We start from the raw sequence: 27,742 nt of genomic DNA, 5'->3' as shown, positions 1-27,742 counted from the left end.
ACTGCGTGTTTAGTCTGGCGAGTTTTATCTTTGCGAATGGAAAACTACGCAAGTAGTCATCATGTAGTGATTGAACTTTGCTAATAACGAAATGTTTGTGTGTACTTCTTGATTGTGCTTGCCCATATTGTTTTTCTCTTTGTCCACCTCATAAATTTTGTAAATAAAATGTCTTTTTGAAATTGCTCATGGTGTTTGCCTTGTAATTTAGTTCAGAAAGTTGCTAGTATCATTAAAACCGGCGGAGGTTTAGTGCCAAAAATGTTCTTAGAAGTTTCGCGTATCATTGAAAGTTAATGAAAATTACTAACTAGTGTGGCAGGCGTGTATGATAGTCGTATTAACCGCCCTTTGCCTTTATAATGTAGTGTAATCATAAATCGTTTGAATTAACCCACTTGCTCGGCTTGGCCCTCTGCGTGTATAGGCATAGGAGTAAAAATAAAAAATAAAAGCACTGCGCCCAGTCTGTAGCATATGCAAACAAGTGAAAACCAGAAATAAGTTGCAACTCGCGTGGTATTTGCGCACAAATTTATGCTATGATGGGCCGCGTAGTTTAAAAAACCAGGTAATAGCTTCTCCTCACTTTCGATCGTATAAGCTGATCCGTTTTTAAAGGGATCACTTCCGAAAACCTCGCATATAGTCATATGACGGCAGTGGTGCCTGAACGTGCCCCGATTACCCTTCACCTTTATCGAACTTTTCGTATTACGCAAGCTTGCCATAATGCATATTATAAAAACGCATGCAAATTGTTTTCCGTAAGGACTCTATCGAACTTGCGTGCTTACGATCTTCCAAGGCTACTTTAAAACCGTGCGAGAAAAATAAAAAGCTATCAAGACATGCATCCAAGTAAGCAATAATCCTGTGGCTGTGGCGGAATCATTTATAGAATTGCATTCATGCGATGGATGTTTATGTATGCCGCCACACTCGTAAATACTATGTTTAGCGAGTTAATGAACTCGCAAATGCGCGGCATGTGTATAAACACTGACACACACACACACAAAAAAAAAAAAAAAAAAGACGCGGAACCGAAGCAGAGAGCGCTATGCAAGGCATTCATGCTTCGGCCAGGCATGCAACTTCGAGTCGTCGCTTCCTAACTTTGCACATGTGGGCCTCATATTATTAGTACGTTAACAATCGCGAAATTGTTGGCTACCGTCTTGTCCGTGGCATTTTAAAGCCGGCAGCTCGACTGTGGTTCGAGCGCAAGCTGAGGAAACTCGTGTTTCATAGTCTGCGCCAAGCTCCGCGGAACACTTGATGCATAGGTGGCGAGCGCCGCGGTGTGGCGAAAGACGCTGCCACGCCCCTTTTCCAGCTTACGCGCTCTCCGGCCGAGGGGAACGGCCGGAGAGAAACGCGCGCGCAGAGGTGATCTCGGAGGCCATGCTTCTACATAAAGTATAATGCAACCCAAATAGTAGCCCCAAATAACAATAAAGGTTCTCTGCTATATATTCTAGCAATCTCATTGTCTTTCTCCACCACCAGTTGGTTCTCCAAGGTGTCCGCCTACCCCGCGAACGGGAATGGGCGCATCGTTACTCAAACGGACCCGCGTATTTCATTTGTGCATTATGATTTTTTCGGAAAGGGGCGAGTATTGCCTAGAATTGGATGCCTGCTGCTTCCGAGGTTTTTTTTTTTTTTTCTAACACTTCACTTTCGAAGAGACAGACAAAAATTTTAAAGTTCATTTTTAATCCTTTTTTTTATTTGTTTTTTTTTTTTGTGTGAGGCTTCTGCGCAAAAAAAAAAAAAAAAAAAAAAAGCGCTATCCACTGCGGCCAACTCTCCATAAGCAGTGGGCAAGAAACTGTTTAAATGTATCCCATCCTCTTTCACTCCCCTTCGCAACAGGCATCCAGCGATGTTGGGGCGTTGGCCCGACAAAGGGCAGACGTGCATTCCTGCTACGCCTACCTAACGCTCTCTTCAGGTTTCGAGCCACTGATTGGAGCATCTTTTTGGGCAGCAACATCTCGAGACTGCTCGACAGCCAATGGGGGACCTGCTATGTGATCCATTATCCTCGGACGGGGTGACGTCTGCAGACGCAAGATGAGCAACGGAAACGATCGTGATACAGACCGGATGAAAGAAATCGATCTGCCCCAGGAAACAATGGGCGCATGTACAGCACGTGGCTGCCGAGCATCACGCTGTCGTTAAGGCTGCCAGAACTGCATTTATGGGATTTTTCCGTTGGTGACCGCGACTTCTCTCAAAAGGTGGCGCAGTCAGGCTGTCGAGGCGAGGTTTTGTAATGAAAAAAAAAAAAAAAAAAAAAAAATATGTAGAATGTAGTTGGTTGCTCTCAAACGCCACAGTTCCACTATGAAGCAAAAGACCTACGTTTCTCAACTTACCTTTGCACTAACGTAACTAACTATTCTAAAGAATTTATGGAGCGTAGGCAGCATAATCTGGCGAGTTTGTGTTGATCTGAGGCGCTAACAAAAATATAGGCATTTCACACATCGAAAGCTAGCGATAATTTTAAACAGAGCCATCCGCGCAGAGCAAGGAGGCTAAATGTTGGATGCGGGACACATTCACGGCCCCTTCTGCATCTCAACAGCACCAATCCCTTCATCAAATCTTTTACCCACGATATTATTGGGAAAGGGTGCGCGCTACGTGCCAAGGCCCCACGCCTTCCTTTAGTTCATTATCCTGTTTGAACAAGGGCGCACTTTGTTTGAGAACAACTTTCCGCTGCTTCCATACCATTTTTTCCCTTTGTCTTCGTATCCGAACGTCAGGATTTAGCCTCGTTTTTATATCTACCCTTAGTTCTTTGAGTATCATGCAGTTTGATGTTCTTTAAATTTCTTTGTTCCTGTCTGTGTCGCGGCTGGCGTTGAGTACTTGTTTAGTATAACCTCATTTTAAACACATGCATTGGCTCGCTGTACAGCTCGCTTTTAATTATTGCATTTCACATTAACGTGGCACTCTACCATCTAAAAGAACATCTTTTTACCTGGAATCTGGACCTGGTGGACCCCAATGCTGAGAACCATCGCCTTAAGGCCTGCAAGAAAATGCCCATTGTGATGTGCCCGCCTGGCCTTGTAAGACTCCTGATGGGCAAAATAATTATCACTTGCTGGAGCAGAATTGAATATACGAGTAAACCACAGATGAGGCATCACAGTAAAGTGAAGTGTCCTGCTATAAGCCCCGTGCAAAGCGACGGCCACACCGTTGGTGGCAGAGTCCATAAGGAAATCCAGGAGCGGAGCCGGCCGTGTCGTCTGTCTGTTTCTATGCTTTCCTCATGAATTCGTTTTCCCGCGGCGCTTGCGTGGTTGCATAAACAGCATCCTCTGCCAATGCACTGTGGCGCAAACTATGGGGTATCCGCGGCGATAATTTTTCCTTGGGTAAATGTTCGAAAGATATAAAAATGCGCTGGACATTGCATTTACCTGTCCTAGCTCGACAAGCAATACAACCGAGAGTGTACTGTTCGAGTTCACTTCGCGTTAATAAACCGCTTGTTATTCCTTGATTATATTTTGATATGAAAGCACCTCAATAATAACGGCGCATCGTCGTGAATTTTCTGAAGATAGCTATTTTTCGCGTTTAGCCACAGGAAAAAATGTATGTTGGTTACTGCATAAACCTGTAATAGTTCATTTACTTGATTCAATGCTGAATATTTTTATGGTGCTTAATTTTTGAAGTCATAATAGGTCCTGAGTGCAACGTAAAGGCGGATATGGTGAGCGTCAGGTACGAAATGTATTCAATTAAATAAGGCGCTCCAAACGTATGCTACATGGATTTAACGGCCTATAAGCGGTGCTTGTTAAGATCGCATCTCTAAACATTTTGGCCTTTTACCTAAGCGCGTAAGCTCTACAAAGCGAAGGATGTAAGGTCTAGATGTAAGCGCTTGTCAAACGTCTTATGTGTTCTTCTTTGTCTTTTGTGTTCTATTTTTGCGCTAAATTTTTTACTTTCTCGATTTATCGCATTTCACCCATTTCCGCGATATGATCCATCGTTACGGCTAAGCCCGTGAGGGATGCTTTAAACATCGGGCCGTTTATTTAAGCATAGCCTACTAATATCAGAACGCGATTGCGTTGTGAGACTCCGTTCGCATCGCGAATTCAGTAAGTCTACCTTTATTCAGCTTAAATGGCAGATGCATCACTTTTTGAGAATTCCGCGATATTCAAGGATTCAAATTTTTAGAGGCTGTAGGTAATGCATGTGAAGTGTTTTTGCGCTAGCATTCAAACTGATGGCGTAATCGACGATTAAACCTCGAGCGTATCCTCACAGCACTCAAGGTCTGCAGAGAAGCTTGTTGATGACGTCACGGACGGTAACATTTATTATTACCCTTGCCTTCGTTCACTTCCAGCGGTACCTTATCTGATGCTGCCAAACAACGTCTCTAGGGCTTTGCTTTCGTTAGAGTTGTTTTTACTTTTCAAACCAAGCGCTTTTATGTGGGAAATGTCCTGTTACCGTCAATGACGTCATCATGCATCCCCTACCCGGAGCTGTGCGATGCAGAGAAGCCTGATAACGGTCGCGGGTTTAATCGCTAATTGCGCCACTGATTCAAATGCTAGCGCCAAGATATTTCGCATGCGTAAACTGCAAGCTATAAGTATTTGAGTCCTCAAAACTCATCGAAATCTAAAACCGGTGCAGTTTCCCTTTAAACCAGCGTGCCTTCGCGACCTATGAGCGTCTAGCAAAACAAAATTTATGGCTTCGACTTACGCCCCCACTAAAATTTGGCTCACTTTTCATTTCCGCTCAGTTACTTTCCTTTAGTTGCGGAACTTCCATGACAAATCTAGCGTTAATCTGAACGTTTCAAACTGCTCCTGAAATTTTTCGTCGAGATTTTCGTTCACGGCCAACGACGACGACGCCGAATTTTCTGCGACACAGGACCCTTAGCGACACCGCATTAAATTCTTGTTAATTCGGCTGTGAAACGATATGCCTATATAAGAGAGCGGTGCTGGCACGGTGTAACGGCGGGTGGCGCAGAATGTCTCATATATTGATCCCAGGCGTGTCACCAAAGCGCATATTAGAAGAGCTCGCCAAGCAAAGGTAGGGTAAAAGAAAAATAAAAATAAACAGCGAATATTCTGTTAAAGAAATTGATCAGTCGATGCAGCTTACCCACAGAAAAGCAGGGTCGAAATTCAGCTGGTCATTTAGCGCTTGCTTGTAGGAGGCACTTGGCACGTGTACGCATTAGTTCCCAGATGGATGCAGAATCATCAATGTTTTCCCCTCTGCACAAAGGCAAACCTTAACTTTATGCTTCAGGTCGTCACAGAAAAAATCGACAGGAACTGGGAGAAAGCTCGCCCCCGCGAACATCGCCAATCCTCGCAGGGACGCATGAGCAGCCGCAACTAGCATCCCGGAAAGACTTGAAAACGTAAGCTAGGCGGCTTTCAGGTAAACGGTGCACGGGCCGTATAGATTTTTTTTTTTATGACGGCTGTAACTGAGTGTCATTAAGGCGATGGTTCGGAAAAAGTTTACAATGTAGAACGTTCCTTTGGTAATGTCTCAAATCCACCCTAGAAAAGCTTCACGACCGCCATTGAATTTCCATAACTGATCAATACAGATTGAAATAATTAAAAATGAAAAATGCGTTTGAAAGTGTGAAGCTGCTCAGAATAGAAAGCCAATCTTTGCTAATGCTAAGTGTGGCTGTATAAAAATAAAACAATAAAAATAAAAACTGAAAAAATGTAAAGTGAAAAGTGAAAACATCGTCCGTGTGAAACGCCATCGCGTCATACGCTTAACAGCAGAGCTTAAGTGTCCCCTAAATTTGCGATAGGTTTTCGTCATCACTGATGTCCTCCCGACTATCGGCTCGGATCTCCTGTCCAACATCTACTTGGGCATCAGCGTACCGCGTGGCGCTGCTATTGACTGATGGCGCTGGGGCGTTGCTTTTAGAACGCAGGCTTTTCAAAAGCGCCCTCTTGTCGCAAGGCAGTGAAATTTTGTTGAACATACACAGCGCTGAGGAAGTTCACGTTTTCGAAATTCTAAAAAAGTGATGTGGTCATTTCTAACGGCCGGTTACAAACTTTTGATGTCAACCAGGCGCCTAACTGTAGTATTCAAAAGTTAGTTATCAGAAATGAGTTCAATAACTCGCTAGTTGATATAACTGGCCTATTTCTTTTTTTTTTTTTTTTATGTACGCCAACGCTGGTACGGTGGTGCTGCAGAAGCCATCTTCGTACCTCAAAAACACTACTTTAAGAACCAGTCACCAGCTTTCCTCAAGGAGCTGGTATAGAGATATAGGTGGGTCCAGTAAAAAGGCTCAAAGTACCCGTGAATGCACAAAACTTTAGCCCCTGAAACTGCAGACGAATTGAGTGCATGCGCGGGGAATACTTAGATTTCCCCCTCCCCCTCATTCGAATTCTGGTTTCTAACGGGAGCTTTCACGAAATCGACGGCACGGTTTGGCGGCGGCGCGAGCTAGTCCGAGACCGATCGCCGGCGGAGATCCCGTCGTATATGGCTACTATACAGCGTGAGTCCTGCGCCGGACCATTCAGAGGCTGCTGAAAGTTTTCCTGCAAAATGTAACTTGGAAGAGTTGTCAGATAACTTCTTCCATTCTAGGGAGGTATAGAAAAAGAGCAAATTTCGTTGCGTCAGCTTTCTGACACCAGCAATGCCGAGAGAGCACAAAGACGGGAAGTTTCCACGCTTTAGTGGAATGCTTCCAGGGCTATGACAGCGCACTCCTTATTGTCGCTACCCCTATGAACGGATGTAAATACTGTAAATACTAGGCCGCCATTTGTCAAGAAACGTTGCTGAGCACCTATGACTGACAAAGCCACATGCGTGGTCGTTTATGCGGCGCCTTATTATCCACGACGAGGTGGCGTAATGATTTCATCCTAACTCCATTTAATCTTGCCCTTTTTACACCTCGATGTGACTGGAATTAAGATGATTGTATATACCATAACATTTTATATACATTTCTTGCATGTCTTTCATCCACTGCTTAACCGAGAACCCAAACTGCACTCCTGGTTCTATCATCCAACCGTTATATAAGAGTCGTCATCGTCGATGTCGCAGATTTTAAAATCTTCCTCAAGCGCGGCGATTGCTTCGCTTTCACGACGGCCGTTTTCTATAACGCCAGAAAGCTGTTTCTTCTTTCTCACTTGCTTATTCATTTATAACTGTTAAAGTAAGCGCAATTCTACCTATGGACAAGCGTCATGTCTGTAAACAAAGGTGGCGCTCCGATCGGCAGCGACATGGGGTTTAGGCAGAAACGCAGGGTACCTCACTGCGCCAAGCGACGCTGCCTTCGAAACCAGTTCGCGCGTGCGATTATTCTGAAGCGTAAGCTTCATTTTCCGTAGAGATGGTTTGGTTTCTGCCTGGAGAGTAATTCAGCACTTTTGGAGCCGATTACTGCTATAATTACCTGGCGAAGAGCTGCACTGGCTTCCTTCGCCGTGGCCTCAACAGCGCGCGGCTACAAAGGGCGGCTGTAGTGACTGATTAAGTTAAATGAAAATGAGAAAGCACAATGTATAAGAAAAACTAATAGTCAACTCTGTTCAACTCCCGGGCCTAATGCTAGCGCATGAAAGGAGGACGATATGAATGACTGGAAGTGTGTTTTTCATATGACGACTCTTTTGATGGCCTTCTCGCTGCTCCAAGCACCTTCACTCTAAAGAACAGTGTTACCGGTAACTACAGGGGACTAGAAATCATATTTCTAGCTCACTGTACCTGTAACTTAAGCGACAGAATTTCAGCGAATAAAAAGAATTCAGTCGTTTAGTTCTTTGTAACATTCCCCAATAGTGCGCTGAAGACTTGTTTTATCCTGGTCGATTAACAAAAAAAAAAGTTTCATGTCTGTTTTATCGCATAGACGCATCAAGGTCATTTACAGGTTAATATATACATGAGGGCTTCTAAGAGTGCTCTCGTTTTGTTCTCTTTGCTCTATAGGAGAGGTGCATGGCGCAAATGCAACGTTCTCCACGATCTCTTGCAGCGAAATTTAAGCGATCTGCTGATCCTTTTTTTAATATACTTGGAACATTTCATTCTATGCGTATCACCTTATTCTGGTTATTTTTCACCCCTCATAGCCGAATCCACTTTTGGGCATAAAACTCTATATACTGTAAAGAAGAGGTTCCCATTAATTGGGCAGATCACCGAGAAGGAGGAAGGGAAAGTGATTTTGCGGACTAGCTGACTGCAAGTTAAGCCACCCCTGCTCCGGTCCTGCTCGCTACCAGTGCCCGCTACCAGTGCCTGGATCCCCGCTTAACACTTGGTGGAGGTGCGGGGTAGTCTTGCGGCAACCTCAGCATAGGACAGTGGTGTAGGTCCGGACGTCGGAACAGCGTCGGCATGAATGAGCGGAGCTGTGAGTGGTGTGGAATGAGGAGTAGGTTGTCGATGGGGCGGAAGTGCGTCGGCAACTTGTTCCTGAATAACCTGGCGTATGGTCGGAGCCAGGTGTGAGCTGGAATGCGGAACGTTTGAAATTAGCGATAATTGACGTGCAACTTCTTCCCGTACGAAGTCTTTAATTTCTTGAATTTGTGTGGAGCTGACAGGGGCGTCAGACATAGCCGCGATCGTGGCTTCAGGTTGTCGAGGGACGATGCGTTGCCGACAAAATTCGTCGTAGCTTTGACACATCGTGACAACTTCACTTACAGTACGGGGCTCTTTTGCCATCAGAATGTTGAATACGCCTTCGTGGATGCCCATCATGATGTGGCGAATCTTCTCGGTTTCAGTCATTGATGCGCTTACACGATGACACAAATCTAAAACGTCTTCGATGTAGCTGGTAACGGTTTCTCCTGTCTGCTGCCTTCGCTCGCGCAAACGGTGTTCGGCGCGAAGCTTGCGGACCGCAGGTCGACCGAAGACATCAACAAATCGGGATTTGAACGAGGCCCAAGTTGGAATGTCAGCCTCGTGATTTGTGAACCATAACTTTGCTACTTGGGTCAGGTAGAAGATCACGTTGTTAAGTTTTAGGACGTCATCCCACTTATTGTGGGTGCTTACGCGTTCATACGAAGAAAGCCAGTCCTCGACGTCCTGATCATCGGTACCGCTGAAGACCGGCGGGTCCCGCTGGCGAAGCACCCCGGAGCATGGAATAGAAGGGGCCGAGGTAGCGGGGCCGGTGGTGTTAGAGCTGGAGTCGGTCATTGAGGTAGGAATTCGGCGGCTGCGGAGCTCCAGAGCGAATAAATGGAAGAGAAATCCCGCGACCTCCACCAAGTGTTAAGCGGGGATCCAGGCACTGGTAGCGGGCACTGGTACACTATATACTATATACACCACTATATACACCATACTTAAATATATTTCTCGATCAGAGCTTGGTTGTACGTGGGTTATTAACTTGTTCGTAAGGTTCTTAATGTCCTTAAAAAGAAAATTTAATAATCTCAGAAATCGCGACCTTTCTGCGTGACTTTGCCGTAATCCTAACAGTGTTTGCTCGCTTTCTAGGACCGGTGATGAAGAGTCACTCGTTGAAACTCGCGAAATTGAAAACAGAGAAAAGCTATAGTTCACAAGACCGGGCCTGTTTCGGCAATATCGCGCTGGAGTGACCGCTCAGGGTAACTGCAGTTACCTTCGTAGCTGGTTTTGTGTCCTTTTCTGTACGAACATATACCCGGACAGTGTGCAAGGAGAGCGAGATTACATCGCGGCTTTCCTGCCTTCGATTAAGATCATATATACACACAAGGAATATTGCGTCAAAACTTCTTATGACTTGACAGTATATGCAACAAAACATGCACAAGCTACAGGCGTTTGCTGTTGCGCTCTTCGTCGATCGAAAAGCAACCACAAAAATTAAGAGTTGCAAACTACGTTAGCCACGAAGGCAATCTTTCGTCGAAACGTCTACTTGTCGCGCTCAACGCCGCTACCGTTCGCTCTCATATCTTTATCCGACCGTAAGAAACATGTGAAAACAGACGCCATTTTCTTTTTTAAGCCTCGTGGCGCAGCCAACCGCACCACAGCTTGCAGGAATATCAGGAATTATGCTCGAAAACAGCAAGCGCCGCTCCTCCAATGCAGACGGCTCGGGCTTTTGCCTACACCCCGAAAGTCACTGCTGTCGTCAGCGCCGCTGCATCTCCACTGACGTCACAGGCTAACGCTTGCCGTTGCCCGCGAAAAGAATCCTCCGTAAAGCTTCTACACTAGAAAACCTCAGGCGTCCCCTCTGTAAGCTGTGAAAATTTCCACTAGAAGTCACCCTACTATTTTGCACATACATTTTTTTAATTCTGAAAATAATTACAGCAGTGACCATAGCGCCTTAAAATGCAATTCACCGTACATTGAACGGCGCACACAATGTCACTATTTGCGAGCGTGGCAGTTAGCTGTTCGTCTTGCAGGAGAAAAGCTTATTTGAAAGAGAAATGGCAGTTGTGAGATACCCTATTTTCGCCCCCTGTAAAAAACTCGAAGCTTTTTCTGCTCTTACGCAATATTGAAGTGTTCACTTATTTTGGGCATCGTATCTGTTTCAAGAAGGAGTAGGCAAGCAATGTGACCGGCAGATGTAGATTACGTGCAGCACAGCCACAACCTCGTCCAGCTCACGAAGCCTAAGCTCTCTCTGTCGCGTAATATCCAGCACACACTATTCATCTTGGGTTTAGTACCCTTCCATAAAACAGGCACTAGTGTTGCCCCAGTCAGGCGGCAAAATATTACGAGGCTCCTCATTGTCGATGTCATTGATTTGAAATTATCTCTGAAACGCGCGTCCACCGTCGATAGAAACGCAAGTGCTGTTAAAGGCGAACAGGAAAGACGCAAAACGATCAAGCTGAGACGGAGGCTGCGAAGACGTCCAACACACAGAGGCTCACGTCCCACTGAAGACAAGATATAAATTAAGGACCTTTTTGTTCTTCGTTTACAGACTTCTATATTTAAAACCTATTAGAGATACCACTGTACGATCAGTGCAAGTTGGTTTTACAGCAAGTCGAGCATCGTGTGCGTAATTGAGATTAATCATCAAAATAATAAATTAGCGAAATTAGCAATTAAACTTTATTGCTTTTGATTTCATGAGGCAGTATTATATGCTGAAGTTGAATGTTGTCAACATCAAAGTTGAGCCACGTTTTAAGGTTTTCGTAATCGGCAGTGTGCTTTGATTTTTTGAACGTCAAAAATACGCATTTGAAAGGTACGCAGTAGAGAATTCATAAATTGGCGTCCATTGTATTTCTTATGCTTCATATGGACACGCATGTGTGTGTATGACAATGTTGGAGAAGTTAACATTATTTTGGTGGCATCACGACGCATGATGACGCCGGTATAATGAGGTTGCTATCAGCCTATCTCTAGGATGTTGCAAATCATCTCTCGTTACTTTCCAGCATACTATTTTAAGGTATCACAATCCACATTCTTTGACACCATCAATCTTTTTTTCATTCTATTCTTTTTCATCATTTTCCTATTTGACATTGCTCACTTAATTGCTGTTATATATTTTGTTCCTGCTTTTTTTTCTTCCTTTATTTTGTCTCTTGAACTGGTGTTAATATGCTTCTTTACAAAGTTATTGCCCTCGCCTCATGCAGTGTCTTCGGGCCTTTAAGGCTTCAATAAATTAAATGCATTACCTACACCTGTTTCTTCCCTTCTTTCGCCCCTCAGTTATCTTCCCTGTGCAGAGTATAAAACCAGCGGATTCAAAACGTCAAATAAATGCTCTACCATCTTCCGTTAAAAGCTTCCTCTCTGACCGAAATTCCAATGTGCCTGGTGTAACACTGGATGAGATGTCACCCAGTGCGCGGGAGCAGGATGCAGCCAACGCAGTGATGGACTTGTGTTTTACTCAAAACGTGACACAAATTGTTCGGAACCTTATTTCCTCTAGCGAAAGTATTTCCTCATGGCCGAATGTAAACGCCAGTCGTTTCTGATGACTACGCCCTTAGCACCGTTCCCAAAAGTAAAAAAAAAAAAATGCACATACGTTTCAATGCAACCGACGATACTGCTGTACTTGAAATGAACTATTGCCTTGGTCCTTTAGAGGCCCTCGCTCGCAGTACTAATGTGCGCGTCAACGACCTGTGCTTAAAGGCTAAAAAGACTGTTAACAAATACATCATGGAGAACTGTGCATACCATTCAAGACAAGATTTCGGCGATCTTCATAACCATTAGGTAACGCCGGAAATAATTCGCCTCCAAAATAGAATAGAACGCCGCAGAAAAAGAGGCCACCAGGCACCAAATTCGGTGTTATCTAGTGAAATTCACAAAGTGACTAATGAGCTGCTGGGTATTCTTGTTAGTGAGTCAAAGCAGCACAATCCCCACAATGTAACAGTGCAAAATTCTCTAAAACTCTCACCGCAGATGCTTTAGAGGCTCTTGACGCCACAAAATAAAACAGTCTCGCACTGCAATAAAAGCATTGTGCTACAACAAGTTCTCACTTGCTAATTCATGTGACAGTTACTTCGTTAGTATGTGTAATAAAGACGATAGAAATCGAATGTAATTTGTAGTCGCTATGGAGACCAAAGAAAGGGGGGCATATGTGTCTTTGCTGAAGGAATTCTTTCTCTGCATTGACTCACCTTAAGAGGCACCACATTCTGAAGCAACGTATTGCCTCTGCTGTTCACACGACAGCTACAGGTGAGGCAGTAGGAAAAACAAAAGTATCAAAGTGGCTGAAATATTCCCAGTAGTATTTCACCGCTCAGTGATCGCAGCAAAATAAGCAATATAAATAAATAAAACAATAGTACCAATCATTCAGGTGTACAACATAAGCAGAAGTTATTCGCGTTATAGTTTTAGTGACAGTTCCAGAGCAAGTTTCATCTAAGCGTCTTTCTTCAAAAAGTACAAGATAGTTTTCAGGCTCTAGGTCATATCTCTTAGCGATATGTTGTTATAGTTTCAATAACTTTCATGTATTTTGGCAGAACAAAAGACAATGATTGCATACCGTATTTGGTGCGACAAATACCAAGGAACGTGGGAGCGGGTGTCACAGACGGTTGATCAGCGAGATATATTTAGAAGCGAGAGAGTGGTTTCGCTGTTAGTAATAACCGCACTTTAGTGCATTGATAGTATCCTCAAAGAAAACGGTGAAGTTATCGTTAGAATGCAAATTGTAATAAAGTGCGAGGATGTATGAAGCTTCCATGATACATTTGCTATTGGTCGAATTGCCCGTTTCTGTGCTAGTAGTAGTTTGGATATATTGTGTTAGGTCGTCTTTCCCCAAACAGTAATGGGAGAAATAATTTCTGATGAGGACGTTCACTCGAGTTGGATGTATGTGGACAAATAAGACCACTGACGCGCGATTTATTTGTTTACGAACATGGTTGACGTGCTCGTCCCACGTGAGACATTCTGAGAAGATTACGCCTAAGCATTTTATACTTTGCCCGGCTGCAATTGTTTTGCCGCCTAGTGATAGGACAAAATTTGAGTTAAAAGCTTTGTTTTCTGCTCGGAATAAAACAGCAATCGCCTTTCGGAATTCTTTTTAAGACAGTTATTACTCGGCCACTCGTGAAGATATTCTAGGAACTTCTAGACTCGTGAGAATAGTTCGCGCCTCCTGTGTGACCCGACAACAGTGCTGTAATATCGTCAACAAAGCCCACAGGCCAACAGCAAGAGTATAAAAGATGTCACTGATATATAAAAGAAATAATGAAGGCCCATTATGAAATGTCAAGGACAGGCCATTTCTTCTCAAAGGCGTTAATTATTCATTCTTTTTCTTTAATCAAACCTGTTTCCGTCGATTTTTTAGGTGTAAAGCAAAACTGTTGATCCGACAGAACAGCATAGTCATCTAAGCAAATTTAGTTATTCTGGAACACAGGGATAATCGGGATAGGCCGGTAATTTGATAAATCCAATGTAGCGCCTTCTTAAAGAGTGTAGACACATTATTTTTGGGTTCGTGTTTTATTCTTTATAATGATGCCTAAAACATTACTGTACACGCATCGTCACGTCATATTCGCCTACGACTGCTGAATAATTTATAATCGCATTTCTTTTCTCACCTGTTTCGGTTTCGGTTTTGAACAGCCGAGCTATGGCTGTGACGTTACAGTCAAGTTTAGGTCACGCGAGCGATGAAAATAAAGCAATATAATCATTCCTTTTTCCCTGCCTCGGCATTGAAGTCGCCCATTAGTACAGTATACTGCGTCTTTACTTTTCGCATTGCTGATTCTACATCTTCGTAGAAGCTTTCAACTGCCTGGTCATCATAACTACATGTGGGTGCATAGGCCTGTACAACCTTCAGTTTATACCGCTTATTAAGCCTAATTACGATGCCTGCCACCCTCTCAATAATACTATAGAATTCATCTATATTACCAGCTATATACTTATTGACAAGGAAACCTACTCCTAGTTCTCGCCTCTGCGGTAAGCCTCGATAACACAGCACATGCCCATCCTTAAGTACAGTATATGCCTCTTTCGGCCTCCTAACCTCACTAAGCCCTATGACATCCCATTTCATGCCCTCTAATTCCTCTAACAGCACTGCTAAACTAGCTTCACTAGCTAGGGTTCTAGCGTTAAACGTTGCCAGGGTCAGTTTCCAATGGCAGCCTGTCCAGCGGAGCCAGGAATTCTTAGCACCCCCTGCTGCGTCACAGGTCTGACCGCCGCCGTGGTCAGTTGTTCCGCAGCCGCTGGTGACTGAGGGCCGGGGTTTTATGGAACTAATCATGAAAGGTTGCGGCCAATTACTGCACCAGGGTGGCCAGCTCCTGTTCTGGTGAGGGAGTGCGTTGCCGGAGGTGTTCACCGGCATCAGATCGCCCCCCAAACCTGTTTATGCAATTCTATCGACACGCGGATTTTTTGTTTAATCTGGTGGAGAATTGCGCCGCACCGGGATTTGAACCCCGGTCCTCCTCCATGCGAGGCGGATGTTCTACCGCTACGCCACCGCTGCTTTTATTTGAATTCACTACAATGATAAAGCCAGCCTGCCTCAAGAACAGGAATCCCTACAAGTGAAGAATGAGCGTTTATATCGCTGTTTTTTCATGCCGCGTGACAAGACATGAAAGTGACGTCACAGCCATCTCTCGACTGGTGAAACCGAAACTGGTGAGGAAATACAATTCAGTAATAAATTATATTGCGGTCGTAAGTCAAAACTGCGTGCGGATCGATATACAGGAATGACTAACGCGTCATTAATACGAAGAAAAATGCCACCAACATTTGGTGTTAAAGTCCTTTAAGAATGGCAATAGCCATTGCAATTTGCATTTCCCTCGGAAAGACCCCAGTAGCGTAATCAACGTTGTAAATGTGAGTTAATGGTGCAGCAAGTGTCAATAGAAACGTAAAAGGCCTTGTGCGGAATCTAGCTTTGGCATCTGCCCTGCTACACCTGAGGCTCCTAAAAATTGTTACGACTTCAGCTTCAGTCGTGGGGAAAATGAATATAGAATCAGGAACAGTTGATATTTGCAAAGCGTAATCTGCAGTCATCACGGTGGAAGATAGCAAGGTTTTTGTGACGCTCAGAGAATATTCATTGAATTTGTTTGCGATATTTTGCCCGTTAATGGCTACACCATCCTTCATTATTGAGGTTACAGGAGAATTGAGATTACGGTTGAATATTTAGTTCAGTTGGCACCACTTCGCACTCGCATTCTTACCAGACGTGGAGGAGAAAGAGTTGTAGTAAAGCTGGCTAATTTTAGCTCTCGGTTAAGATAACTGCGGTATTTCTTTAATTTGTCTAGCTTTGGTGGGTCGATTTGACAAATTGCGGAAACAGCTTCTCTTTAACCTTTATTTTGAGCCGTAGTTCTTGGGTTATCCAGGGCGTTTTAGCATTTTTTTTTTTTTACGATTACGCTGAACCAAGAAGCATTTATTGTACGTAAATTTTATTTTATTTTGTCAGGATACTGTACGCATCCTTTACGCCTTTTGAGCGCATCACGTGATCACCCGGAAGTGATCCAGGGTTATCATATCTATGCGCTGATAGGTATTGCAAACTGTTGACCGGGCAGAATTGGAGCTTGAAGCAGGATTGAAAGCGAAAGTTGAAAGGTGGCCACTTATGGTCACAACGTTGCGCCGATGGGTCAGTAGTTCGTTCCGCCATATGGCAACCATAAGTCCGCCTCGTGCGGCAAAAGCCCACATGTGGGCCCTGTTATTTATTTCTTTTTCTTCGTCCATGACCCCTTTTTTCAAGCATTTCACCCCAGAAGAGCCGAGCACCAGGCCGGGGTAAATGCTATACCCATCGAAAATCGATGGGTAGCCGGGCGGTACCAGAGATCGAACCTGGTACCTCCCGAATGAGAGGCGGATGCTCTAGCACAAGGTCTTTCCTGTCACTTCTTTTCGCCTTTGGGCTACTTCATTTGCGCCTTTTTTTTTTTTTTCTTCATATCGTGGTCACTTATGCCTCATAAAAGTGTGCCAGCCTTTGCTTTGAAAATTTCCAAGTTGTGATGATATCTAAACAGGAAGATGTAGAGCAGGTTATGCGAGTGGGAGCGTTGATAAGGTTCTAAAAGCTATAAGAATCAAAGGGGACATAAGTTGGGCAGAGACGCTGTACATATCAACCTTCACGTCGCCAGCGAAGACCAGTGATTGTTGATCTCTGGAAACGTAATCAAAGGGACATTAAGGTATATCAAGACACACCTCGAAACTACCGGGTGGCGGTGGTTGAGGGGTGATATAATACAGTTCACGGTCATGTTCAACGGTTAGCATTTCGTAGTCGACAGTAGACAAATTGAGCTGTCTTACCTCTGTAACTATGCCAGTGTTCAAAATTTGGATTGAAACACCGCCACTTTTTCGGTCATGTCCGTTCAGGGGAAAGTACATGTAGCCATCTAAAATTAAATAGTTTGCTTTGTCGTGATACAAGGTCTCCGTAAACATTATGAGATCAAAGAAAAATTTTAAATAGTCAAAAAGTAACAGCATTTCATCGTTCTTATTGTTCACGAAATGGCAATTCAAATGAAAAATCTTGAGGCTGAGTTCTGAGCAACTTTGTCAAGGCTACCAGAGCAAGCAGCTGATACGTGCTCATGTTGAAGAGGAGCCATCTATTGAATGCATGGACCTAAGACATTTTGCTCACGTCCGCGGTGGTCGCAATCTTTAATATTTTGCTCTTTTCCATTTCTCAGGCATAAATTTGGCCTCCATGGGCCCAAACAAATTTCTATCCTGTCTCACTCATCGATTGCCAGTGCTAGCAAACGTTTGCGATCAGGGCATAAACGGTGATTAATATATACCTGTGTCTTTGCCTTCAATCAAAGCTTTTCACAATAAATGTCCTTACTGCTTCTCGCTTTTTCAAGGACTGCATCAATTTTTCTTTTCGAACAATTTCTGAACGCGCTTTTAAAAAGTTACATTGAATGGTGAAGAAAGGATTTGTTTTTATTTTCTCGGAAATCTCAACAAATGCAGACTTCGAAGGCTGGCGAACTAGCAAGATAATTTTCAACGATTACGCAACTGACCACACACGACCTATGCCGTTTTTTCTTATCGTAGGGGGCAGACAGATATTTTTTTTTATTATTTCAAGAAGACTTTCTCTACAGTGTGTCATAGCAGATTACTATCCAAGCTAAGGACGCTTCTAGCCGATAATATTGTTGATTAGGTATAGCGTTTTTCTTAAGAAACCGCCAGCAGTTTGTGTGGACGCTGAATAGGTTGAGACGCGAGATGCTATTTCAAGGTGTGCCACAGGACGCCGTCCTAAGGCCACTTTGATTTTTAATTTAGGTATATTATTTACTATGATCGAACAATTTCCTGCTAACGATATACTCTGTACAGATGACTCCGTCAGTTACGCGGAAGTGAAATCTGCAGTCGATAAAGTAATGCTAAATCGTTCTTTTCACCATCATTAAATCGTGTTCGCGATTTCGAATATCCTTGAGCCCCAACAGAACGGTCGCTGTCACTGCGGTCAGGGGAATCCACCGGATAGCGGGATAACCAGTCAGCGTACTGGTGCAGACGACCGGATTTGTAGGTGACGTTGATAGAGTAGGCGCAACACCCAACGACCGGGAGGGCCCGCCAGGTCCTTGAGGGAAGTAAGCCAGCATATATCGCATGGTGGCCTGTCACGACGGAGAATGACCAGCCAAACAATTAAGAACGGGGTTTAGCAATCGCCCAGAGACGAACCAGGCAGGTCGTGACAATATGTACAAGACATGCCGCCGCAGCCGTTGCGTGTGGCTCGCAGCGTAAAGCTATGGTGCGATGGGAACGTAAATGCCATCTTTTTCATTCTTTCGACCTCTCATTCCCCCAAACTGCATGGCCTATACAGGTGCGATGGTGTTTTCCCTCACCGGATTCGCCTGAATGTGGTATGCCACGACTATTTAACACGTAAAATCCGCCAGCGAAGTATGTCCCTTCAGCATGTAATATTCGCAAAGCATGTAGTGTTCGCGTCTCGCCTGTTGGTTCTTCCCGCTCAAATCGAGAAATTCCCTTCGGTTGCTGACGCTGAAAGAATCGCCTGCGCATTAATCCTCATCTTTCTCCCATCTGCTGCGCGTTTTGCCGAGAAGATCATATGCGAGAGTTGTTTGCAGCGAAAGACGGCCCCGCCGGGGTGGCACAGTGGTTACGGCGCTCGATTACTGTTCCCAAGGATGCGGGATCGAATCCCGGCTTCAGCGGCTGCTTTTCGATGGGGGCGAAAATCAAGGCGTCCGCGTGCTGTGCGATGTCAGTGCACGTTAAAGAACCCCAGGTAGTCGAACTTTCCGGAGTCCTCCACTACGACGTCTCTCATAGCCTGAGTCGCTTTGGGACGTTAAACCTCAAAAACCAAACCAAACCAACAAAAGACGACGCCAGGTAAACGGCGGTGCTCGAACTGGACGCCATCCCGAGCGAAGATTTACAGGAATATGAGTTGCGCTATGCTTGCTCAGTTGTTCGACACCATTAACAAAGCATGGATTGACGGTACCATCTCAGACAACAGCGAAAAATTACGAGTGACACTTTGGCGACTAAAGTGGTGAAAGGCGAAAACCTGAGCGCCGCATTCTGCTACGCATTTGTTGCGAATGTGGCGGTGAATGATGCTCCGAGTAAAGAGGGTAATTACTGTTTCACTTTACTCCCTTCCTTTACGGCATGGTACATGTGTACGCGGAGAAATGTGACAGATACTGCGCCTTTTCTATCCTGTAAATCAATTTCAAACGCCGCTGACACCTGCTGTACTAACGCCTCCCAGACATCTGGGTCTGCTTCTGTTTTCTGTATGGTTCGGCGTTCCAGGAAGCGCCAAATGAAAGGGCACACAGACGCCTGGATCGGACGCCCGGTGGGGTCAGCTTCGTATATGCATGAATCGCCTTGTGACGTCATGACCGGTCGTGACGGTACATCGCGCGCCCCTTGTCAAACACAACCAGCATTTCATAGAATGCATTAAAGTTCACCGGCATTCTATAATTCGTCTACAGGAAAGGAAAGGCGCAGTATCTGTCCCTCGTGGAATCTCGCTATCATTCTCACTCTAGACAAGGGGAATTATGAAGAGCGTTTCACGATCCGGGGCGTGGCAGGGGGGTCGTCAAAAGCGACGAGGCCAGTCTAACACTGGCTGATCGTGACACTCATTCATGTACATTGCCTTCTGTGTCTTTTTTTATGTTTTAATGGGATTTTCCTTTTGTGTTGTGTCGTGTGCCAAAGCCAGGCTATAAATAGAAAAAAATTTTGTGGCGCGGCGCAGTGGTATAGCGCTGGGCTGGAAATCCAAGGGATAGATGTTCGATTCCCCGGTGAGAGACAAGGTTTATTAATTTATTTTTTAAGTATCGATTCAATGGTGATTGGGCACAAGACTTCTGGTTGGACGCTTCGAATTTGCCGGCTGGTGACGTCATACCCTCTCGACCAATCAGAGCCACCGAAAAAGCGGGACACATTTTGTCCACGACAACGATTAGGCATTAGAGGCTTTCGCCTTAAAACAGCCGAAGTGAGCCCGATTACAAAACCATGCACGCTGGGAAGCCCGTGACAGACCCAAGCAACCTCACTACTTATCTCACTTGCGTAGATGCTTTGAGAACTGGAGGGAGGATCCGTTTAAGGCATTGCACAGCTATGTTTTCTATCCAAACTATCATTTGTCCATCCCGAGGCACGGAAGGCGGGCAGGCCCATTTGGTGTCATCAACCTTGCCTTCGAGTTGCAGCAGAGGTGCTTAGACCATTCTCGTCAAATACGTCTTAAAGGCATACGACCGCATCAGTTGTACAGGCATCCTGAACCCCACCGATGAAAAGCTCCACTTGCCTCCATGGACACATATTTTTTTGTAAGATCATCCTTTGAAGGCAGAACAATTACCATGCGGTTCATTAGAGATATCGTACGGTTATTTGTTCCTTTCATGTGCCGCTGTGCGCCACGGGCGTCATCGACTTTAGCCAATATGTATTTTATCCTTGGAGCTTGCCACCTGCAAATAGTAGTACTGTTAAGTTTTTGGTGTATACTGATGCCAACACAAGGTGGAGAACCCTAAGAAAGATGTCTAAAACCAGTGCAACTTCGTAAAGTAGCGACACCTAGCTCCTCTTTCATTCTCGGCTTCTCCATTTCCGTTGATGTAGCAGACGACAACTGCCACTCAGACCGGTGGTGTGTTTTTGCCGGCATCCACAAATGTTTTCAAGCTGGTATTAAGGAATAGACGCAATATTGTCGGCAGCTGTTGCCCAGAAAACTAGTTCGCCTACATAGAAATTAAAATGGAGCCTTCTAGTAGACTTCATTAAAATGACGATCTTTAACGGGTGCCACACGGCCACCGGCCAAAAAAAGCGGGAGAATACGTCGTATTTGTGACCGTGCGGCAATTTTTTGCTGCCTTTCTGAATGCGGCATATCGCATACTGGCCCAAAAAGCACATTTTGAGTTACAGACAATGGAGAACCACTTGCGCGGTAGTAGAATGTGTGCAGATCTGCGTCTGCATATATGCGCTTGCGCGCTGTCCGAAAGGTAACGACGATTATTTTTCCGCACAGCGCATTCGAAACGGATGCGAACAACTGAAAGTGTCATATAAGGTTTTATTTGGTTTAGCTATGGGGTTTAAACGTCCCAAAGCGACTCATGCTCTGAGAGACGCCATAGTGGAGGGCTCCAGAAATTTTGACCATCTGGAGTTCTTTAAAATGTACTGACAACGCACAGCACACGGGCGCCTAGCTTTCCGCCTCCATCGAAAAGCGGCCGCGCCGCGGCCGGTATTCGATCCCGCGTCATTTGGCACAGTAGCCGAGCGCTTTAACCACTGCGCCACCGCATAGGGGCAGTGTCATATAAGATGCACAGACGAGGTGACGCATTTAGGAAGAAAAATTAACGAATAACTCAAATAGCGTCCGAAAAAGAAATCAAATTGCCAAAGTAAAAATAACAATTGAATTCTATTCCTTTTTTTTTTTTGTGCGTGTAAATATCTTTAGAATGTAAGTGCAAGCAAACGTGACAGCAGACGCGGTACACTCCAGAACAAAAGGAAAATCAGTAAGCAAGTACCACCGCCTAGCTTCACGAACCCAAATGCTCAAGTACTGCGCCCCAAACGAAGTTATTTCTCCTTCAGCACACCGTTCCAATACGGGCGTACACGCACGTACTCAAACAACCACATAAGCGCACGCGCATACGCACTCGCAAGCAAGCACGCACGCACACGCACACAAACATACACGCGCGCGCACGCGTGTAAGCACCTTTCAAATGAAACACATTAATCCGTCGTAAAGTTCCTGACACCATTTTGAAAAACAGCGATGTAAATCGACAAAACTGGGCAGCGTGCTGCACGGTGAAGTGATTTAGTAAAGTTTTATACTTTTCCCAGATTAACCTTGGATCTCAAGGTTCTCGGCGGTAACAAAAAAAAAAAAAAAAAAAAAAAGACGATACTTCCATTATTTTCTTTTCTGTGCGAATTCATCTACAATGTAAATGGAAACGTGAGCGAGTACGGGGTACACTCCAGAACGGATAGGAATTTGCTAGGAAAGTAGCCGATCGCCGTCTTGCTACACGAATACAAAGGCTAAATATCGTGCTCCCAACGAACGTCCTTTCTCCCACCGATCCATTCAAATACATCACACACCTTTGGCTGTCTTTACACTTTACACAGTCTTGGCTGCCTCAAAATTTGTTTTTGATTGATACTGTTAACCCTCGCTTGAGGGTCGATACCGGAGGATATACAATACAATACATAACAGAATAATAACGTTAAGTTGAACGTACTCGACACAAAATATCAATGGATCGTTAGAATTTGTGTACATCCGTTTGCTCAACAACCTCAGCGGGCAAAGCATTTCAAAATTCTATCAGGAAAAAAAAAAGAATTGCGAAAAACATCAACACGTGTGTCATAAGGCTTGATTGCTCTACTGTGATTTGTTCTGACGATCAATTTTCCTGGGGAGTGAATATATCTATCTTTTCTTATCTTTAAATGTCCTTGGAGTACATGAAATAAAAGCTTTAATCTGGATTTTTGCCTTCGAATTTCAAGCAAGTAACTCGAGTTCACACGTATTTAGCATGTTTAGTGTTTCCGTCACTGAGTCCATTCTTCTGTATCTTGACAATAAAACGAGCGACTATTCTTAGAATACGTTCCAGTTTATCTTTTAAAAATTTTTGGTGGGAGTTCCAGACAACACAGGCGTACTCCAAGGATGGGCGTATGAACGTTTTGTAGGCTAATAATTTGACATATTTTGTTGTATATTCTAATTTCTTTCTCAGAAAGAAAGTTTTTGTGAAGCTGTTGAGCCCACATTATTAATATGTTTATGCCACTGTAGAGTATGTGTAATTGTGACTCCTAAATATTTGAAGGTATCAACAATTTTAGCCTCTTGTTTCCAAAGTTATTAGTAAATAACCTAACCCTCTTTTTATTTGTACTATGCGTAAAAGCTCATTTTGTGTAATTAATTTCCATGTCCCATTTTTCGCACCAAAGATGCAAAGAATGAAGGATTCGGTTTATTCTTATCTGGTCATCAGCTTGAGTTATTCGAGAATAAATTAAACAGCCGTCTGCAAAAAGCTTCAACTCTACAGGAGACTCAGTAACCTCGTTAATATCATTAACATAAATTAAAAAGAATATTGGGGCTAGAACCGACCCTTGAGGAACGCCAGAGAACACTTGTAATGTTGACGAAGAGAAACAGTCACCTATACACGCAACCTGCCTGAAATTGTTCAGATAGGCTTCAATCCACTTCAGAATAGTTTCACTAATTCTTGCTTTATGTAACTTGAAAACTTATTTACTGTGTGGAACCTTCTCAAATGCTTTTGCGAAATCTACGCAAATGACATCAATTTGTTCTTGGGCATCTATGGCTGAACTAAAATCATGTATCGTTTCTACGAGTTGTGTTATGGTAGACAGTCCTTTTCGCAACCCGTGTTGCTGCTGATCAAAGAAATCGTTACCCTCAAAAATAGTTAGTATATGTTTATTTATAATATGTTCAAATAGTTTACAGATAATACTGGTCAAGGAAATTTGGCGATAGTTATTTGTGAGCAATCGGTTACCGCTTTTAAAAACAGGTATTTACAATTGCGCAACGCCAATCTTGAGGCAACGAGTGCGTGTGTAGGGACCGCATAAACAATTTATGCAAAAAAAAAAAAAAACACCTACTCCGCGTATCGCTTTAGAAACTGGGCTGGTATTCCATCTGACCCGCTGGCTTTTTTAGAATCCAAAAGCAACATTTGATTAAACACGCCAGCCTGAGTCACGACGCAGGTCTCCCATCGAACATGAAAAGGAAGAAGGAGGGCTACGAAGTAATTTCGACCACCTGGGGATCTTTAACGTGTCAGCGCACGTTAAAGATCCCCAGGTGGTCGAAATTACTTCGTAGCCCTCCACTACGGCTCCCCTTTCTCTCTTTCCACTTTCACTCCCACCTTCCTCCCTTCCCTTACGGCGCGGTTCAGGTGTCCACAGAGCAAGTGTGACAGATACTGCGCCTTTCCCTTCCTGTGAACCAACCAACCAACCAACCATACCCGTCACGGTCATCATTGCCTGGTTTAGAGAATTCGGAGTGGAAGAACTGATTGAAATGGTCTGCTATTTTTGTTTTCTCTGTCACTATTTCATCGAGAACTTGAGTTCTATTTATTTCATCTTTATTGCCACCAAGGTAAAGCCAAAACTTTCTAGGTGCTGTTTTGACGAAACTGATTAATTTTTGACTGCGAAATTGCTCTTTTGATTCCCTCGGAGCCGTTTTTAATGTACTTCGCAATTTGCCTCAACTGAGCATTTTTTTCTTCCAACGTAACTACTTTATTTTGCGCCTGATTTGTATAATAGGTCGATTAATGTAAGGATGGCGGGGTTTTATTTTCTTGTCCCGCGTAGCAACGAATCTGTCAACGCAATGTTTTACAGTATTCTTAAAGCGTAGGCATAGTTCTTCAACCGATTCACAATCGCAGGCAAGTTCGAATTTGCCAAAAGACAATAGTAAAAAATTCAGAATGAAATAAGTGTCGTCTGCCCACCCATAATCCTTAACTTGCACAGGTATGAAGGGTTTGGCACGAGTACTCGCTCTGACATGGATGTGCACGGAAACCATCTTATGATCAGATATCCCGTCTTTTACAGATACAGTATAATCACCCACTGAGCACCCTAAGGCTAAGGCGTCGGTTAGCCTTCATTGTAAGGAATTTGATCTATTAGAAAAAGCGTTAGTTAGGCCTTGACTTTGAATTTTCTTCTTCATCTTCTTTCCAATTTCCTGCCATTCCACCGGTTGGGTTGTGCGCGAGCTTTTCGGAAGGAATCTTCGTTGTTCTCTTCTGATCAATAAACATTCAGTTGATAGTCCAGCCTTGTCCTGTCCTCCTCTTTGCTGTGTCTCGTCTTTTGGCTGGTTAAGTATGAACCCATACCAACGTGCCCAGTCGTCAACCTTGTTGAATCACCCACTCTACCCGAAAGAAACACCACGTCCAATAGTGACCGAGAATCAGGCGTTACCCTCATGTATTCTTCTACGATTTGTTTCAGATTGAATTGGTGCGATAACATTATTTGCAGCAGTGTTTCGGAGCTAGAAATTTCTACGTTCCCAGGTAGTAAATTGTCCCAGTTAATATTTGGCAAATTAAAATATCCAGTCATTATTAGTCTGGTGTTGCGGTTCAAATGATTGCACAAGAACATGTTCAGGTTGTCCAAAAAACTCTGGTGAAGTGACAGGTGGCCTGTACACTGCTCCAACAAGGTAAGTAGCATTCCCGTAAGTAATTTTGCACCAAGCTGTTTCAGGCAGAGTGCACTCAGCCATTACCGCACCTATAGATCTTTTAACAAGAATTGCAACACCGCCACCACGAATGTCCCTATCCCATCTGGTAGTTTGGGGGTACTATACAGTGACTAGGCACACCTTTGTTTAGCCATGTTTCACTAGCACAAGCGGACTTTCCGCCAGCAATACATATTCTAACTCGGTCACTATTTACAACGCTACGAGCATTCAGTGTTAGGATTCGTAGTTATGACAGGGTGGATTCAAGCGGGGTTTCGCCAAGACTATCTGAGAAGCCAGAACCGTTATGCGTATTGCTTGTACTAGGTGTGCGTGTATTGTACTTATCTCGAGGGCTTAGAAGGGAGCGCACGTTCTTTTTGTGGCCCCATTCGTATAACTTGTCATTTATTTTTAGTTTGTCGTTGATCAAAAAGACCTTATCACGCTGCGCCCTTTCAGCAGAAGCACTTTCCCACAGTTTCATTCTCACCGCTACCGTTTCCTTCGCATAGTCTATTACTTACGCTAACAGATTTTCGTTTCAGTTTGCTGCAGTTTTCCAGCACTTGCCGCTTTTCTCTGCTGTCATAAAATTTCATAATAATTATCCTCGATCGTTCTTTACTCTTTTTGCCTATGCGATGAATTTTTTTCGACGGTTTTTACTTCAACTCCAAGTGTTTCATGAAAAAGCTTATCAATGAGGGCTTCCTTTAAATCTTTCGCCGATTTATTTTCTTCAGAAACGCCTAAAACGAGCAGATTGTTACGACGGCAATAGTTTTCATATTCAACCAGTTTTTTGGCCTGCTGCAGAACTGTTGCCTCAAGAGATTCAATTCTTTTGTTCAATTCCTGTATCACTGCAAGAGACTCAGACGACCGTTCAGTCTTTATTTAATTGACTAATACCCTTGCTGATATAATTTAACCGGCAATCAGACACCGCTTGATTGTCTATAATTGTCTGTAGCAGCTCAGCAGTTTTAGGCCCAGGGTTTTCTTCTATATGTCTCCCGACATAAGTAGCATAAACATAGACCAACAGTCAACAACAACGCAATGAAGCCTACCAGGGCACGGCAGGACAACTGAGAATCTATTATCACTCCGGTAGCAACAGTCCGTGCACGCGGTACCAACCTGCATAAACAGCAGCAGCGGGTGATTCATGCTGTCCGAAGGCTAGGTGCGTGCCCTCTGATCTGGTCGCATCGCTCCTTAAGTAGATCGGCTGCTGGTGACGTCACGCCTTGCTGCCAGTATCTCTTGAAGGGGTTGCTGCTTGTGACGTGGTCCGAGCAAGACACCGGGGATGGTATCAGGCTGATATGTTCGTCGTTGATATCGCAGTGGGCGTCATATGCAAAATACACGGCAGAACCTGCACAAACAGCAGCATCGGGTGAGCCATGATGTCCGAAGGCCAGGCGCTATGCCCTCTATCATGACAAATAGAGCGATTTATGATGGTATTGAGATCGACGCGCCTGACGCAATAATCAGGAGGCATAGTCTAATTTTACCCAGCGCGGCGCGAAAGATTAGGCATATTAAAGCACTGTACCCTTACCTCACACATGGCGAGCGGTCCCCGTTAGTTTGAAAAGCGCTCAACTGATGTGACGCAGCCAGGCCTTCCGTCGAACCGCCTTTCTTTCGGAAATTATTGCAAAGACCTTCTTGCCATCGCCAAACCTGCTCTGGCATCCGTAAGGGCAACAAGTCACCACAGCGACCTATATAGCTTGAAGTCATGCGATCTGGGGCCGCTAACCATGTGTACAACAGCACACAACCGTGCAAGCAACCGCAAATTCGTCCGGCTTCTCGCCGACCCTACGTCGCAGACTACCTCTCCAAAGCAGCGCAGCATTTTGTGCACCACCGTAGATGGCGCCGAAGTCGGAAGTGTTTACGCGCGTTTTGCGAGCAACAGAAGACAAGCAAAAAAAAAAAAAAAAGCGCGCGCTGACTGGCTTACACCACGTGACGCTTGTCGCCCAATGGGGATCACCGGGCCGCGCCGTGGAGAAGGAAAGGCGGAAGGAGGCGAGAGGTGCTGCAGTTTTCAATGCTTGTCATTACTTTATACGCTAACTCATGCGGCTGCACTTCTTTAAGTCCTTCAGTTCTCCCTTAGCTACCTGCGAGTAAAACAACGTGGACGTCTGTCACTAACCACCGCGAATTGACTGC

The 27,742-nt window shown here is 44.4% G+C and overlaps 1 long non-coding RNA gene across 1 annotated transcript in view; it reads right to left on the bottom strand.

Moving 5' to 3' along the window:
* LOC146172292 (uncharacterized) overlaps positions 1-27,397 on the bottom strand; it is a 57,724-nt gene extending 30,327 nt beyond the window's left edge. Inside the window, exons 1-2 of the long non-coding RNA XR_014702530.1 lie at positions 27,117-27,397; positions 26,687-26,927 (exon numbers count right to left, since the gene is read on the bottom strand). This is a non-coding gene — a long non-coding RNA (uncharacterized LOC146172292). The remainder of the gene's footprint in view (positions 1-26,686; positions 26,928-27,116) is intronic.
* Positions 27,398-27,742: the final 345 nt, after the last annotated feature.

This window comes from Amblyomma maculatum, unplaced genomic scaffold, assembly GCF_055883805.1.
Source record: "Amblyomma maculatum isolate TAMU_Amacu unplaced genomic scaffold, ASM5588380v1 scaffold_13, whole genome shotgun sequence".
Classification (NCBI taxonomy): Eukaryota; Metazoa; Arthropoda; class Arachnida; order Ixodida; family Ixodidae; genus Amblyomma; species Amblyomma maculatum.
Note: the sequence above shows the minus strand (reverse complement) of the source record. Positions and strands in the feature narration are given on the sequence as shown.